Raw genomic sequence first — 19,699 nt, 5'->3', positions numbered from 1 at the left:
ATTATGAAACTGATGTCGTTGAATGTGTAGTGGGGCCATTGTAAAGAAATTATAAAACAAAACCTACAGCATAGTTCATATCAAGGGGAAAGTAGAATCATTGATTAATATGTGATAACTTAGTTTAAAATAAAATTGTATATATATATATATATATATATATATATATATATATATATATATATATATATATATATATATATATATATATATATATATATATATATATAATATAAAATTAGGGAGAAAAAAATTACTAATGCATTCCAAAATCGTATTTTTTTCAGAAACTGAAGAAAAAAAATATTAAAAAATTTTTTTTTAATAATTTTTTTTTACTCCACAACGTCATTTGCTTAATTTAATATTTGATTGTTATTTGCTAATATTTAACCAAAACAATTATATTGTTTTATACATTGGCAATTCATCAACATTTGTGATGTTTTTTTTGTTGTTTTAGATTTAGATTTTTTTAAGTATGCTTTTACATTAAATTAATTTTACATAAAGAAAATGTGTATTCTTTTTTAATTTGTATATTTTTTTAAACTATACACTACCATTTGAAAATTTGAAGTCAGTATGTCTCTTATATTGACTTAGGCGGCTTTTATTTGATCAAAAATATAGTAAAATTGAGAAATATTTAGAGCTGTCAAACAGTTAATCACAATTAATCGCATTCAAAATAAAAGTTTGTGTTTGCATGAATGTGTGTGTGTGTGTGTGTGTGTGTGTGTGTACTGTGTAGTTTATTAGGCATATATAAATACACACACATACATAGAAATATTTGCATGTATATACTGTATATATATATATATATATATATATATATATATATATATATATTTAAATCATTTATATTATATATAAATATAACGCATTTTTATTAAATATATACATGCATGTGTGTGTATTTATATATGCATAATAATTATACCCAGTACACACACATATATTATATAAACTAGGGCTGTCAAAAGATTAATCGCGATTAATCGCATCCAAAATAAAAGTTTGTGTTTACATAATATATGTGTGTGTACTCTGTTAATTATTATTTATATATAAATACACACATTCATGTATATATTTAAGAAATATTTGCATGTATATACATTTATATAATCTATAATATATATAAATATAAATGTTTTATATATAAAAATAATATTTTTTTCTTAAATATATACATGCTTGTGTGTGTATTTATATATAAATAATAATTAACAGAGTACACACACATATATTATGTAAACACAAACTTTTATTTTGGATGCGATTAATCGCAATTAATCTTTTGACAGCCCTAACATAAACACAATCTTTTTTTAATGCAATTAATCACGATTAATAGTTTGACAGCGCTAAAAATATTATAACAATCCTGTGTATATATCCTCTCAGCCCCTTAAAATATCCTTAAAATCCACCCCCCTTTTTTCCTTTTTTTTCCGTCTGGGGATGAGATGATGGGAGGGAGAACAGAGTGAAAATTATGGGTATTCATTGTGTAATCTGATGTGATATGTGAACTAGAATACATATATATTACATTTGTCACCAGTGCAATCTTGCTAAATAATCTTATTGACCCCTAACTTTTTATTGGTCGTGTACACATATGACCAGCGTTTTCTAAATAACATGCTACATTGGTGGTGTCACCAAATATTATGGACTGTTTGCAGGCGACACATCTTACCCACTGATAAATCTAACCCTCCTCCTCACTTCTACTCTTGACATCTCGACACATGTAGAATAATAAGTGATGCGCCGGAGGAAAGGCGGGTAGGTGCCGTTACACCTGAGGAGGTGCATTATGGACCATTTATTCATTCAGTAAATAATAGCCGTGCAAATGTGGTTTGTTTACCTAAATGTGGACAGAATATGAATAGTGTGTTTGGAAGTCATTCAGTCGTTTCTAGCGAGTCTGTACTATTGGGCTTGTGGAACATTCTGTGACTCATCTCTGGCACCCACTGATAAATTATGACTCAGAGGAAGTAGCACACACACATCTCAGAACATTCTTTGTTTTCTGTGCCATGCATGTGTATTTAAGGTTCAGGGTGAGAGACGTTTCGTTCTTTGTGATTTATGTGTGTTTTAAAGAGAATATGAATCGGAACAATGTGGCAAGAATTTGCGAAGCCGTTTGTTTCGACTGTTAATGCGTTTGCTTGCGTTTTACGTTCTCTTCTCAACCACGTCTGCTCAGTCAGTGTGTGTCGCATGTGTGTTCTGCACGTGGGTGTGCGTGCATGTTCAAATGTGGCATTATTTCTACGTACAACCACGGCAGCATTTTTCCGTGCGCGCATGAGCATGTTTACGAGCGACTGTATCGGTGGGTGTGCGTGGAGTTTATGAGGCCCTTTGAACGAGAGCTGTGGTCCCAATGATCTGACGGACCCCTCGCAATCTCTTTCCTTGTCTCTTACCCCTGCCCCATGCAGTCTACCCTCCTCAACCTGTCATTTTCCCCCTCTTAAAGGGGACAGCACCGCCTCGAGAGCTTAGGAGGAGGGGATTTCTCCACATAAAGTTGAAGAGGATGATCATCTTACAGACTTCTCCCCTAAGGCGCAATGTCTTTGCTTTTGAGTTTTGGTGCAAAGTTCAGAAAAACTCATATTTTTTACATGTGGCACTGACTTGAAAGGTGCATCCTTTCATCTCAAGTATGCATGTGGGTTTGTGGAGTATGCAGGGACCACACAGTGCATGCGTGTGTTGTAAAAGTTCATATATACAGTGACGTCTTTGGACACCTAAGCAACCTTTGCTGTATCGACAACAAAATATCAAACCAAGTGAACTTCACTCCCTCAAGTTACTTTGAACAATATTAAACTGCGAATTCTCATTTCCCATTTTTTTTACATTAGGTCACCACAGAACTGCCCGATTTTGGATCAAATGATAATCACGTTTTAAATAGAGATCCTGATTCTGAAGAAATTCTTATTTCATTGGTTTACGAAGCCATTAAAGGGATAGTTCCCCCTAAAAATACAAATTGTGTCGTCATTTACTCGCCCTCAAGTTGTTCCAAACCTACATAACGTCATTTGCTTAATTTAATAATTGATGGATTATCTTTAATCAAAACAACTATATTGTTTTACACATCGGCAATTCATCAACATTTGTGAGAAATATTTTGTATTTGTTAAGTAAGTTTGTTTTTACACTAAATACATTTTACATATAGAAAATGTGGATTCTTTTTTTCCAGTCAGTATGTCCCTTATATTCACCTAGGCTGCATTTATTTGATCAAAAATACAGTAAAATTGTGAAATATTATAAAAATTTTCTTATGTTCTGGGACCATTTTTGGGGATTTCCGCCTGTATTTGGTCTACCAATCCATCTACCATATACAGTGGTGTAAATGCAATATCCCAATGTCATTAAATATTTTTTTCCAGTGTTTGCGAACATATGCTGGAAACAACCAAAACTGTCTGCAGGGTGCTAGAGCACACAGGGCCTGAGATATACACTTTCAAAAATGAATTTATTACCAAAAAATCAAAAGACGCCTATTTCGTTTGTCTGTTTTTCTTATATTTTATATGTTTATTATATCACACACACACAACATATACTATTATATTTATCACTTTCAGAAGTGTTTTAAGTAATTTCAGGGTTTTCTGTAAAAAAGACACTAAGGATATTGCATTAATACCACTGTATATGGGTATTTGGATACATAAAAGGAACATAAAAAGGAAATATTCTTCCATTCAGATCCATTTCATAAATCTTGCACACATGATCCAGACAAAATTCTTTTTTCCAGTATTTTCTGGAATATTTTACGTTAAGTTACACACTTTCAAAACTGAATTTTAGCCAAATTTATAACCAAAAAAATCATGTTTATCACTTTTAGCTGTGCTGTATGTAACTTCAAAGGGTTTCCTGTAAAATGACACCCAAATTGTATATTTGGAGACATAATAAATAATAATAATTTGTTACATTTATATTGCGCTTTTCTAGGCACTCAAAGCGCTTTACATTAAGAAGGGGGAAATCTCCTCCACCACCAATGTGCAGCACCACCTGGATGATGCGGCGGCAGCCATATTGCACCAGAACGCCCAACACACTGATTGGTGGAGAGGAGACCGAGTGATGAAGCCAATCGTATGTGTATATATATATATATATATATATATATATATATATATATATATGAATAGGAGGCCATGATGGACTGAGGCCAATGCAAATTTGGCCAAGATGCCGGGGTTACACCCCTACTCTTTATCGAAAGACATCCTGGGATTTTTAATGACCACAGAGAGTCAGGACCTCGGTTTTTTAACGTCTCATCCGAAGGACGGAAGAGACCACTGTGTATGGGAAGCTTTTCAATTTGGGTAGGCCAAATCCAGGCGGAAATGGTACCAGAGTAATTTAGTGTAAATAAGTGACTCTGTGTAAAACATGCAAATCTTTAGACTCTAAGCTTTCAAAATGTCCCACATATGAGGTCAGAGCTCCTCTACAGACATTTAAAATTTACAGTATATGTCATTCCGGACCCAGTACAGGGTCTGCAGAGTTTTAATATATTTAAAATTATAATAATAACTTTTGATATGTGTATACATATGAGCGTTTTCTAAATAATATGATACATTTATGGTGTCACCAAATATTATGGACTGTTTGCAGGTGACACATCTTACCCACTGATATATCTAACCCTCCTCCTCACTTCAAATTTTGACACATGTAGAATAATAAGCAATGCGCCGGAGGAAAGGCGGGTTTCTCAAGGTGCCAAACACAAAGAAGATATTTTGAATAATATCGGAAACCAAACAGTTGATGGTCCCCATAACATAGGACCACACACATACACACCAAGCAAGATATTTTGAAATTAGTATGGTTTTTTCCATGAACAGATATGGAATCTACCCTGAAGGTTGTTGCTAAACATGCTTCGCAGTGGCACCCTATACAGCTGATACTGAGTGCACCTACTGTATGTAAACAGGAAACGTATTATTTTGGTGTTGTAAAGTTTCTTCGGTTACTTTGGGTCGGTGGTTGATGCTGTAGTTTTGGTGTTTTCAGACGGTGCAGTGCGTCAGCGCTCCCCTTAAATGACCTGCAAGTTTGCTATAACTGAGTCACTCTGCAGTGAGGTGATGGATGCCTGGTGAGTCATCGCTCGAGATCGCTGGCAGGTGGAGGGCTGTGAAAAGCCTTTTATCAGGCTCAATGATTACAGTGTGAGAGGCACAGCTTGATGTGTGGTGATTCATTCAGAGCTGAGCATTCTTATTCAATCTGAGCAGAATCTGTACATACAGACACACATTGTCAGTGTTGTTATCAGGTGCTGGTGAATCCAAGGGGGTTAGCGTTCACATTCATTTCCGTGACAAGTGATGCATGTAACTCCTGGACGCTTGTGGCTAGGAGTCATCTTTGCAAATTCCACATCTTGAGTGTTTTTGAGCCAATCACCTGAGCTGAATATGCCATGTGACTAATTATGTATCTCATTAGTGTTAATTTCCCATTGGCTTTCATGTGAGGCGTCCATCACACAGAATGTAATCGCACACATGGAACGAAGGGAATCAATGGCCGGGGTTCATGCGAGGTCTGTGGAAGCAAACATTGAACAGATTGAGTGACACAGCTGTAAATGACCCACCACACGCTGGAAGGGCAGAGGGTTGTGAAATGATTGTGGCAGTGGGAGCTGGAGATGCTTTCAAAACCGATCAGAAACGATAGTCAACTAAATGGAAATTATAGGCAGTGAGAGATATGATTGTGGAAATTGATTGATTTGATTGTGATTTTGATCCTGTTCTGCCAGCCAGCCAGCCAGCCAGCCAACATCAACCCACCCACCCATCCATCCATCAACCCAGCCATCAACCATCCACCCATCCAGCCATCATCCATCCGCCCGTCCATCCATCCGCCCACCCATCCATCCATCCGCCCGCCCATCCATCCAGCCATCCACCCACCCATCCATCCATCAACCCAGCCATCATCCATCCAGCCATCATCCATCCATCCATCCAGCCATCATCCATCCGCCCGCCCGTCCATCCATCCATCCATTCATCCATCCATCCACCCACCCACCCACCCATCCATCAATCCAGCCATCATCCATCCATCCACCCATTCATCCACCCATCCATCCATCCACCCATTCATTCATCCATCCATCCATCCATCCAGCCATCGTCAATCCATCCAGCCATCATCCATCCATCCACCCATTCATCCACCCATCCATCCATCCACCCATTCATTCATCCATCCATCCATCCATCCAGCCATCGTCAATCCACCCATCTATCCATCCACCCACCCATCCATCCATTCGTCAATCCATCCATCCACCCAGCCAGCCAGCCAACATCCACCTGTCCATTTATCCACCTATCCATCCATACATCCAGCCATCATCCATCAACCCAGCCATCATCCATCCACCCATTCATCCACCCAACATTCACCCACCCAACATCCATCCACCCATCCATCCAGCCAGCCATTCATCCATCCATCCACCCACCCACCCACCCATCCATCAATCCAGCCATCATCCATCCATCCACCCATTCATCCACCCATCCATCCATCCACCCATTCATTCATCCATCCATCCATCCATCCAGCCATCGTCAATCCATCCAGCCATCATCCATCCATCCACCCATTCATCCACCCATCCATCCATCCACCCATTCATTCATCCATCCATCCATCCATCCAGCCATCGTCAATCCACCCATCTATCCATCCACCCACCCATCCATCCATTCGTCAATCCATCCATCCACCCAGCCAGCCAGCCAACATCCACCTGTCCATTTATCCACCTATCCATCCATACATCCAGCCATCATCCATCAACCCAGCCATCATCCATCCACCCATTCATCCACCCAACATTCACCCACCCAACATCCATCCACCCATCCATCCAGCCAGCCATCCATCCATCCACCCATTCATCCACCCAACATTCATCCACCCAACATCCATCCACCCATTCATCCAGCCATCCATCCACCCACCCATTCATCCATGCACCCATTCATCCACCCACCCACCCATCCATCCATCCATCCATCCATCCACCCATCAACCCAGACATCATCCACCCATCCATCCATCCAGCAACCCATCCAGCCATCATCCATCCATCCACCCATCCATCCATGCATTCATGCATCCATCCGTCCACCCATCATCCATACATCCACCCATCAACCCAGCCATCATCCATCCACCCATTCATCCACCCATCCAGCCAGCCAGTCAGCCAACATCCATCCACCCATTCATCCAGCCATCCATCCATCCATCCACCCATCCAGCCATCATCCACCCACCCACCCATTCATCCATCCACCCATCAACCCAGCCATCATCCATCCAGCCATCATCCATCCATCCACCCATCCATCAACCCATCCATCCATCATCCATCCACCCATCCAGCCATCATCCATCAACCCATCCATCCATCATCATCCACCCATCCAGCCATCATCCATCCACCCATCCAGCCATCATCCATCCACCCATCCATCCATGCATCCATCCGTCCACCCTTCATCCATCCATCCATCCACCCATCCACCTATCCATCCACCCATCTTCGGTTTCAGTGTCCTTCATTTAAACCATTTGTAGAAAGCATTCATAAAAAGCAGCTTTACCAAGATAACGCATAACTGGTCATGTGATCTTAAAATGACTGTCCCCATGATGAGTCCCCCTCTCCATGTAAATGAAAACAATTTTTATCAGGCTAACTAAATGACTATTTTGCGTTAGTGTACATCATCTTAAACATATTTGTCAAAAGTACCATCCATTTAAGTGGATGAACCAGAACTTTTTTTGCTGTGTCAAAATTTACTGAGTGCCCCAACAGATTTCTTAAGCAGTTTATTATGAAAGAGTGTGTTTCCTTGCATAGAATGTTTGACAATATCATCTGAGAGTTGAGTTGGATTCATATTTCATTCCTGAACATGATCCCATGTTTAGTGTGGGAATTCACATCCCTGTTTAATAAAGAGAGCAGATTAGCCAGCTTTCACAGTCAGCCGTTAGTGTATCTGCAGAGTTAAACAGAGTCACAAATGGGCCAGACGGGACGCCACACAGACGGTGAAGATGCTGATTTATTTTCTTCTCTTTGTGGCGGACAAAATCCTGTCCACTGTGGATTACCATGTACCATGTCCTGTCTATGTCCTTAGCAATCATCCCTGGAATAGTTATATGTTGGACTATAAATCTAAATATGGCACATTTATTAACCTAAACGTGACACTGGAAAATACTGGAAATGCAGGTTCCAGGTGCATAGTTTATATGTATAATGAAAGATCACAAAAAAACCTCCAACATACTTTGACATCAGTTCTTTTTCCGTGTTATTCGTGTTTTTTTCATCTCTGCAGTCTGAGCCATTATAAATCCATTGAAGGATTAAAGGCGCTAAAAATAGGCACTTACGCAGAGTGGGAATTAGTGCGCTGCCTCCTTCATAAACAAACAAGCGTGGATCTGCGCCGCTGGCCTAGGCGGGCCCGTCTGCCCGGGGATACAGGGAGTCATTTGCGGCCTGCGGGAGGTTGACCTCGGTCAGGCACTGTCGGATGCGCGAGTCCCTCTCGCTGCCTCCGAGACGCACGCAGACATGGAGGCTGGTGTCCAACGTGTGGGAGTAGTAACACGAGAGACGGGCCAAGCGCTTACTGATGCTTAACCGCATCCGTGGCTATAGCGGCACGCACCGGCCCTCGCATTCTGAGAACTGGACCGAGACCAGACCAAGCCGGACCAGACCAGGCAGTTTCAGACATGTCATTTCAAGCTGCTGAACTGCTTCGTGGCCTGTCTGCAAATAGAAACGGCTTCCGTGAGCGTTTTCACTACGAGGCGAAACTAGCGAGGGACGTTACTACACTTGGTTCAGAAGGGACGTTTTCCTTTCTCTCTTTCTATTCTCTCATGCTAATTGTTTGTCATCCTCCTCCTGTTTCTCACTGTCCCTTTATCTTTCTCTGAAACAAAGGTAGCGCTATGAAATCGTACTGGGTCTCTTACTCAGCGCTTGAAGCATCACATAATAAAAATGGGGATAGGAGACTTCATTCGTATTTGATTTGTGGAATCCAATAATTAACATGTACAGTTAGCAACACTCTCTTAAAGGGATAATTCACCCATCATTTTCATTTACATTCCCTCATGCAGTTCCAAACCTGTACGACTTTTCTGTATGATTTCCTCTGTGGAACATAAAGCTGTTAGTGACCCTGGACCGCAAAACAAGTCAATGAATTTTTGAAATCTATAAGCTGAATAAATAAGCTTTCCATTGACGTATGGTTTGTTAGGATAGGACAATATTTGGCCTATATTTTGACAAAAGGCGCTATTTAAAGCTAAATGCAGACGTTTATGATTGCAAAGCATGAATTTGATGTAAACAATAGGTCTACATAATATTCATATATCCAGTTTATAGGGGACATAATGTATTAGCCCAACAGCATGAAATAATATTTAAACCTATATAACATTTTAAATAGATAACATTTAACACATTTTAAGTTGGTGTAGTTACACGTTACTACATGTACTTACTATAGTAATAACAGTAATTTATGCATAATTACAAGTAACGGTAACACTTTACAATAAGGTTCATTAGTTAACTACATTAGTTAACACTAACTAATAATGAACTGCACTTATACAGCATTTATTTTTCTTTGTTAATGTTAATTTCAACATTTACTAACGAATTATTCAAATCTTGCTAACATTAGTTAATGCACCGTGAACTAACATGAACAAAACCATGAACAGCTGGATTTTTTCGAACTAACATTAACAAAGATGAACTAATGCTGAACAGAGGTGTTGTTCATGGTTAGTTCAGGTTAACTAATGCATTAACTCATGTTAACTAATACAACCTTATTGTAAAGTGTTACCCAAGTAACTAACCCCAAACCAAACCCTTATTTTAACTATATTCAGTTCATGTTAATTAATATTACTCGTCTTACTCAGTACTTTTTTGAGTAAGTACAATGTACTACGTCACTTTAAAATAAAGTGAAACCTAACATTTAAACCTATAACAATTTTATTTCACAATTCAGACTTTTTTTCTCGCATATGCGAGTATATGTCTCTCAATCTTAAGTTTATATCACGTTTCTGAGAAAATTTGACAGAAAAAAGATTTTATATCTCTCAATTCTCTCTTTTTTCTTCTTAGAATTGTGAGATATAAGCTCGGAATTGCAAGAAAACATGTCAGAATTGTAATATATAAACGTTGTTGCTTTTTGCAAACACCCAAATGGTCTATTGGCTTCCATTTTATGAGCACAAAAAAAAGCCAGCAGTTAGACCTTTTTCAAAATATCTTCTTCTGTGCTGTACAGTATACTAAAGTCATACAGGTTTGGAATTACTTGAGGGAGGGTAAACGATGACAAAACGTTCATTTTTGAGTAAACTATCCCTTTAAGCTCTCTTTCAAGAAGTGGTTTTATTTAGTCAAATGACAGCTGGTAGTTTTTTGAAATCAATGGAAAATGTGGTTTCCAAAGAGGGGCTCAGTTTTACCTGTGCTCACTGTACTGAGTCATTCAGATTGACTCAAGACTAACAGCTTGCGTCTGAGTTGAATTCCCTCAGTCATTATGACTAACCGAGCTGAATCATTCTAGCGTGATTTTTCTTCTATTGTTTGGAAATGTATGATCACAGGTAATATCAATATTACTTTATGAATAAGATTCTATTTATTCTCTTTCTTATAAATCCATCTCTTTCTTAAAAGTCATCTTTGTGAATTTTTCTTCAGCTTGTAATATACAGAGTGGGGTTTGAAACACGTTTAGAGTGCTCCACAATTGGGAATTTTTTTCTAGTTTTAAAAAGACTTTTGGGATTTCAACAGCCTGCTCACACATTGTTGAGTTCAAACACATAATCTTTCAGTTAGCCTAGGGGCCCTATTTTAACGAATCCACTTTTGCTGGTTTAACGATGGGAAAAATGGTCGGTGCGTCAGGCGCATGGTCTAAAAGGGTTGTCCCTAGTCTCTTAAAGAGTCATGGGTGTGTTTTGGGCGTAGCGTAATCTCATCTCCCATTCCCTTTAAAAGCCAGTTGCACTTGCACCACGGCGTAAGGCTGGGCGGTATATCGAGTTTGTACAATATATCGATATATTTTTTTTTAAACGACATGGAATCGATATACAGTAGATTGATACGAAAAAATAGCAGAGTACACAGAGTGAGCTGATGCAGGGAAAGTGCATGATACAAATTGTCCTAAACATGACACATGCTTTATATTAAGAGCTTCAAAAAACTGGTAATATATAGTTAACACGTATAGTTTAAAGCAGCTTGCCCTGTCAGATGCTCTGAGAGATAGACTTGTGCTGACAGACAGAAAAATACTTGCGGTGTTTAATGGGTTTGAAATGTGGCGCTTTCCTCAGTGCATAACTTTCATTTCACAGGTATATTCTCCATCTGTAAATGTTAGAAAGTGTTGCAAACATGTCAATTTTGCTGTCAGGAGAGGACGAGACCGCTGAAATTTAGGCTTCTGTGAACGAGCGCCGTGAACGATATTTCTCAAATATTTGTTGTTGGATAATAAATGTGCCATATGAGGAAGTATATTTTTATGAAAGTGACCTATATAATGGGGTTATCAAATGTAGGCTAATATGCTTTTGTTTTTATTTTAGTTTAGTGAATTTAAAAACAAAATTATAAAAAAAAAATTTAGATTGTAAACCCCCTTTTTGCACATAATGTATTGCATAGCCTACATCACATTCGCTCTATTTGTTTATAGCCTTCAAAATCAACATTGTTTTTAGGACATCATTGGGCAGGATGTGAAATAAAATACATATTTTTTTATCCAAATAGAAAAACGTAGAAAATACCGGGATATATACCGTGTATCGCCAGTCAACCAAAAAATACAGAGTAGGGCTGTCAAAAGATTAATCGCGATTAATCTCATCCAAAATAAAAGTTTGTGTTTACATAATATATTTGTGTGTACTCTGTATAATTATTATTTATATATAAAAACACACACAAGTATGTATATATTTAATTAAAATGTATTATATTTAAATATAAAATATTTATATTTATATATAATATAAATTATATAAATGTATATACATGCAAATATTTCTTAAATATATACATGAATGTGTTTGTATTTATATATACATAATAATTATACAGAGTACACACAAATATATTATGTAAACACAAACTTTTATTTTGGATGTGATTAATCGCGATTAATCTTTTGACAGCCCTAATACAGAGATATAATTTTTTGTCCATATCGCCCAGCCCTACCATGGCGGATTCGCTATTTACATGGGGGAATTTGCGAGTGGAAAGACTGAACACTTCTCCAGAGATTTTTAATATTTAAAAATGTTTTGTGTGTAATAAGCAGAGTGTATTTGCGTTGTGGACTATAGGCACATATTAATAACGCGCCCTTTAAATAACACAAAAATACTGAGGCAACTTAAAACGACTGCGCTATTGAACAACAAAAACCTGGTCTAAAGTCAATGGTACAGTCGTTTTCACTTGCCGCAAAATAGCAACACGCCAACAATGCGCCTGAACACACCTGGTTTTCAGACCAGCACGCCCCTGGGCGAACAAAAGGACGCGAGTGCATTTACTATTTAGGGCGTTTTCACACCTGAAAGTCAGCACCAAGGTCCGAACCAAAGTTCATGTTTTGATACATTTTATACATTCGGTAAGTTTTGGTTTGGTTTCACATTGCAATTTTGCGAGCGCACTAAAGAACTTTACATGACGCACTTGCGTCCACTCGTCATCATCTATGTGGGCTGCATCTGGACATTGATTGGTTTGTAAACGGACGTGCGTCTGACGTCAGCGTCTTTGACAAGAATGAATGAACGGATGCATATCGGTGCCACTATTGCATTGCTTGACTATTTTCTTTTCGTTACGTTTAAAAGTGGACATTTCAAGCTTTATATACACATATTTCTCATGTTTGTGAGACGAGTAGCCTGCTGAGTTTCGGTTTATTTGAGACGCGCTCCAGTTCATGTGCAAAGCATGTGATCGCTCCCGCAATTATTGTCTGCTATAGACTATTTGCTTCTTATTTATTAAATCCAGGCAATTATCTGATTAAACGTTGATTAAAATGAAGATACAATTTATACGAAATGAAATTCACATCAAAGAAAGGCTTTCTAAGCATCTTCATACAAAATTTCTTTCAAAATCATTTCTGACCTTCTGTCTTCTGACATATTGCGCATCTTTTCACTTTTCATAATCAATGTAGCCTAGATTTAATTTAAAAATAACATTATAATATTTAAACATAAACAGGAACTTCCTGGAAATGGTCTGAAAGTCCGAACCATACAGAAAATGCTTTCACACGACAAACGAAACGAACCTTTGTTCAGTTTGATCCGGACCGAGACTACCTCTTTTTGTCGGACCAAATTTCGTCTGTTTGATCCGGGCCGTGGTACGGAGGAGGTTTCACACCTGTCATTTTGATTCGGACCAAACAAGGTAGGTGTGAAAACGCCCTTAAACAACGTGGTGCTGGACGTGAAAATGATAACTGTGTGGGGCTGAAACTAGCAAAAAACACTTGTGTCGTGCCTGGTGTTGCATTGCGCCGGGTGTATGATAGGGCCCTAGATCTTTAATCACTAAGCCAAGCTCAAAAGATACAAAATATGTCCTCCAATTGAAGCAGGTAGGCATGGTGCACTATGGGTAACTGCACTGAATCCTGTGGAAGCAACACATTTTTCAGGACATTCTTTTCCAATGTTTGTTCAAATGTTACTTGGTGTACACTTGTCAACCTCTATAGGCACTTACAGTAAATTAAACACACATAAAGTCAATGTGGGTTAAGGAGACAATAGCTGTGCAGTTCAGCTGGCCAGTACACCCCCTGAGGGACCCTTTGGCCCTTCATGCAGATTTACTGAATGCGCTCCACATCCCTGGACTGTATCAATACTGATGGAATTCAGAAAGATCTGCATTGCTGTTCTCCCAGGCACGCTGTGTTAAGATTCAGTGTTTTAATCAAGATTGAATCAATACCCTGCAAGATTCATATTGATCCCTCAATGCTGCCGGTGACCCTACAGCGGCTAGCGAAATTCTGCAGCATAATCAGTATGAAAACAGATGCTACATCTTTATTGACACAAAACATTGTGGCCCTACCAAGTGCATATGTGTGTGGGTGGATGTCAGTGTGCAAGAAAAAGAGGCAGATCTCTGGCATTTTTAGAGCATCTCTACGACTGAAGAGCTGAGTTTTGTGGAAGCCTTGTAAAAAAACAGCCAACAGATAATATTCGAATAGGTCAGCAGCATGAATCCCACATCCCAAATGTCAGATGGCTGATAAAGGAAACCCTGTCACCAGCACAAAGCAAGCAGTGGGCAGAAGCCTCCCACAGTCTACAAACTCTACAGGTTTAAGCTGATCTGAATATTTCCACTGTATGTTTATGTGTGTGCGTTCGAGAGAGAGAGAGAGAGAGAGAAATATTTGTTCTCTCGATCTGAGTCAGACACATATGTGTTTAACCCCAAACCCACAGTTAGTCTCAGTTGCGCATACTTGGGATCATAACCTTTAAAACTATGATTTATCTGAAGGAGCGTATGCGCACTCACACACCCAGACAAATACACAGCCGTTTGGAGGGGGAAAAACATGGGTTATGACTTCATGGAATACAAGAAGAGGACGATGATAATGGCAATAATATTGTCTCACAACGTCTAGACCTCTACAGCATCACCAATTTTTTATTTTTTAATTGAGGTAGCAAAACAGACAGACAGACAGACAGACAGACAGACAGACAGACAGACAGACAGACAGACAGACAGACAGACAGACAGACAGACAGACAGACAGACAGATAGATAGATAGATAGATAGATAGATAGATAGATAGATAGATAGATAGATAGATAGATAGATAGATAGATAGATAGATAGATAGATAGATAGATAGATAGATAGATAGATAGATAGATAGATAGATAGATAGATAGACAGACATTAGACAGATAGACAGACAGACATTAGATAGATAGACAGACAGACCTTCAACAGATAGATGGATGGATAGACAGACAGACATTCGATAGATAGATGGATAGATAGATGGATGGATGGATAGACAGACAGACAGACATTTGATAGATAGATGGATGGATGGATAGACAGACAGACAGACAGACATTCGATATTGCACTTTAATAATGATTTAATCAACATCATCCTCAATAAACCCGTCTCCAGTATGTTGCCCCCGGTCCCTCGAATATTCCGATCTATTATGACCTCTGAGCTGTAAAGCTGCCTGAATAATAATAATCATACGCTGTTTGTTAATTGGCCAGAGGAGAACTGGCACCCCGACTGAGCCTGGTTTCTCCCAAGGTTTATTTTTCTCCATTAGTTCACCTAATGGGGTTTTGGTTTCCTTGCCACTGTTGCCTCTGGCTTGGCGTGCTCAGTTGGGGACACTCAATTTTTCAATTAAACATTGAAATAAATCTAATTAATAAACTAAATTAACCATTTAAATTAAATTACTGATCGAATTATCGATCTAAAGCCCACACTGTCACTGTATGATAATTGAAATGAACTGATGACATCAGCGTTTTTTCCAGAATGGCTATACAGCTGAATAAAATTATGCTGCATTATTTTCCTGTTTAACACTGTAAAGCTGCTTTGAAACAATCTACTTTGTTAAAAGCGCTATATAAATAAAGTTGACTTGACAGACAGACAGACAGACAGACATTCGATAGACAGACAGACAGACATTCGATAGACAGACAGACAGACAGACAGACAGACAGACAGACATTCGATAGATATATAGATAGATAGACAGACAGACAGACATTAGATAGATAGACAGACAGACAGACAGACAGACAGACAGACAGACAGACAGACAGACAGACATTCGATAGATAGATAGATAGATAGATAGATAGATAGATAGATAGATAGATAGATAGATAGATAGATAGATAGATAGATAGATAGATAGATAGATAGATAGATAGATAGATAGATAGATAGATAGATAGATAGATAGATAGATAGATAGATAGATAGATAGATAGATAGATAGATAGATAGATAGATAGATAGATAGATAGATAGATAGATAGTTGTGGTAGGCTATCATTAGACTCCTATAAATAGTGTGTGGGGGCTGTAGTGATCAGCTTGCTCTGTGTGCAGACAGGACCTGTTCTGCTCCTTTGGCTGTGTTGAGCCGCGCGGTCTGAGGCTTTTGCGGCCCCTGATAGTCTGAGGCTCACTCAGACCCAGTCCATATTCCTGTCTTCTCAGTCATTTTCAAAGCAATCATATTTTCACACCTTTATTTTCTCTTTTGCTATATTTGTCGCATCTCGGAGAAAAGAGAATATCAGCTGAGACCTGTGAACGGAGAACCGCCGTTGTTTTGGAAACTACGTGTCTTATGTGCGCGAATGAAACACGCGCTAACAAATGCACATCCCTATGTGCTTATATTAGCTCTTAGCATTTTGTCACCAGGGCTGCCAGCACGTTATCTGATCCTGAAGGACTCCGTTCTCTACTTCTACTGTGTAACTGCCATGAACACATGCAGAGACTGTGTTTGGAGTATTATAGTAACAGAAAGTTTGACAACCTCCGCGTAAAATCACAGTTCCCTTTTGAATGAATATTGCTTGAATATAGATTTGCAGAAAAGGAACGAGCTACTTTATCAATGAATGCCATTGTAGTGACTCAAAGGATGCCACTTTTTCCATCGAAAATGGAGAAATATATTTCTGATATTCCTTTATACAGACACAAGCACTCTCACATGTGGAAAAATAGTCTTTTTAAAATTCAAATTGCACATATGTAATAATCTGTGCCAATGTTCATATTCCATTAACACTCACGTTGTTATCAAAGGCACACATGACACCGTTTGCTAACCCTTACCCTGAGAGTGCAGATGTGGGTGGCACTAAGTGTCACTTCTTTCCTATGGGGAGATTTTCCATCAGCCTCGGTTGGGTTGAGGTTTGTGCAAAATAAAATACCGGCGACTCTAATATGAATTTGCTATGTGTAATGAAATTCTTCCAGTGTTGCAGATGTGTCCTCTAAACCGGTCTAACCACCAGTTAGTTCTCTGGGTGTGTTGATTCAGCAGCGGTCAGGCTTGTGTCGACGGTGTGCGATACTGTATCTATGTGTGAATGGATTTATGAGTATGTAAGTGCATGCATTTTGTAATTGGAAAAGTCACATCTGTGAAAATCTCTGCAGGGTAGCTGCAATAATGCATTCGATGATTGACACTGGCTGAAACAAAACTCTGTGTTTGTGTGTGTCTGCGAACGCAAAGAATTTGCCAGAGGTTCTTGAGGATTATCAGGATGTTATGATTCTCTCTTTGTTTAAAACAGGAATACCTGTTTTTCTCTGAGAATGTGATCACAGCCTGTCTGTCAGCTCTAACTTGACTATATATGGATGCATGAAACATCGACATACGGCTACATTCACACAGCTGCAGAATACAGTTATCAGTCCTTTAGATGGATCGATGGGTGGATGGATAGTCCTGTTTGCCAACTCCAGTTCTGCTCACACAGTTTGTTAATAATCAGGAGTGAGAACAGTTTTCTGTAACCAAACTGACTCCTCAACTGTGGACTCAGATCCACATTTTGAAAGAGAATTTCATATAATAGGCATTTTTCACAGCTTTCAAAAGAATATAAAAGGTGTTTGACTTCTCTTCTTTAAGCTGTGTGTGAACAGGATTATTCGAGAGTCACGCCGTTTTATGAGTATGGTTATAGCTGACAGTTTTCATAAAAACACTGAAATGTCTTAATCGCATTTGACTTTGACTCTTGAGGGGGTTAGTTTTAGTTTAGTCCTCTGGTTCAGGGTGTAACAGTTGCAGATCAGCAGCAGAGCTCTGCACCCGTTCAGGCATAACATGGTGAGAGTGTGTGCGCCCTGTCTGTTACCATATAAGACTTGCTCATGACTCATGCTGCTTTGTGACCTGCAATGTGGGAAGTCATGATTCATACAAGCTACATTTAATCAACCCCAGCTCAAAATACTCCGGCATGCGTGACCCCCCTCCCCTGCACTCACTCACACACACACACACACACACAGACACGATCAGCTCCACAGATGCCGCCACACTTGTGTCATTGTACTTGCAGTGGCCTGAGTTCAAAGTTAGGTTACGTTGATCTAAAACAGCATGAACTTTTTTATTTATTTCATTGGAATGGTTTTGTTTGTCATTGGATTTTCCAGACTATCCCATCATCACTTGCACTGACATGGTTCTGCTGTGACATCATTCAGAGGTAACAATGCTTTCATCAGATCACATGCTTTCTGTTGTGAAGGCTTTCATGACAAGAGTAACTGGTTTTATTCATGTGTGGCTTTTCTGTTTTATGCGCAATCAATTGGAATTAAAAATTAGCTTTTTGCTGATTAATAAAATATTTTTTTTCAATATATGTACTTTATTCTAAGTATTGTAATGATATTATATTATATGAATTATGTTATAGTGCTGTCAAATCGATGAATCGCATGCAAAATAAAAGTTTGTGTTTACATAATACACGTGTGGACTGTGTATAATAATTATGGATACATAAATACACACTCATTCATGTATATATTTAAGAAAAATTATAATGTATATACTGTGTATATATATCATTTATATTATATAAAAATATAAACATTTTAAATACATAAATATAAAAAAAAAATCTTAAATATACATACCTTTATATGTATTTATATATAGATAATTATACACAGTACACACACATATATTATGTAAACACAAACTTTTATTTTGCATGCGATTAAATTGCGATTAATCGATTTGACAGCACTAATTATATTATATATTATATTAAGGGCTGTCAAAAGATTAATCGCGATTAATCGCATCCAAAATAAAAGTTTGTTTTTACATGATATATGTGTGTGTACTCTGTTAATAATTATTTATATATAAATACACACACAAGCATGTATATATTTAAGAAAAAAATATTATTTTTATATATAAAACATTTATATTTATATATATTATAGATTATTTAAATGTATATACAGTATATACATGAATGTGTGTGTATTTATATATAAATAATAATTAACAGAGTACACACACATATATATTATGTAAACACAAACTTTTATTTTGGATGCGATTAATCGCGATTAATCTTTTGACAGCCCTAATTATATTATATTATGTATTATATTATATTATATTATATTATATTAAATTATATTATATTAAATTATATTATATTATATTATATTATATTATATTATATTAATTATATTAGGCCTATATTATATTATATTATATTAACTATATCATATCATATATCATGTCATGTCATGTCATATTAGGCCTATATTATATTATATTAATTATATACATCAAGCGTAGCATT

At 37.8% G+C, this 19,699-nt stretch overlaps 1 protein-coding gene across 2 annotated transcripts in view; it reads left to right on the top strand.

Annotated features, from left to right (window-relative positions):
• The window catches only part of bach2b (BTB and CNC homology 1, basic leucine zipper transcription factor 2b), a 152,078-nt gene that overhangs the window by 66,066 nt on the left and 66,313 nt on the right, over positions 1-19,699 (top strand). Inside the window, exon 1 of one of the 2 annotated variants that reach the window (XM_079830607.1) lies at positions 18,373-18,574. The exons of the other annotated variant lie outside the window; for it this stretch is intronic. The gene's annotated coding sequence lies outside the window, so the exon portion shown is untranslated. Of the gene's footprint in view, positions 1-18,372; positions 18,575-19,699 lie in introns of those variants that run through there. 2 annotated transcript variants of the gene reach the window in all.

The sequence above is a fragment of the Gobio gobio genome (genome assembly GCF_949357685.1).
Source record: "Gobio gobio genome assembly, chromosome: 12".
NCBI lineage: Eukaryota > Metazoa > Chordata > Actinopteri > Cypriniformes > Gobionidae > Gobio > Gobio gobio.
The sequence above is the reverse complement of the archived record's forward strand: the minus strand, read 5'-3'. Positions and strand labels throughout refer to the sequence as shown.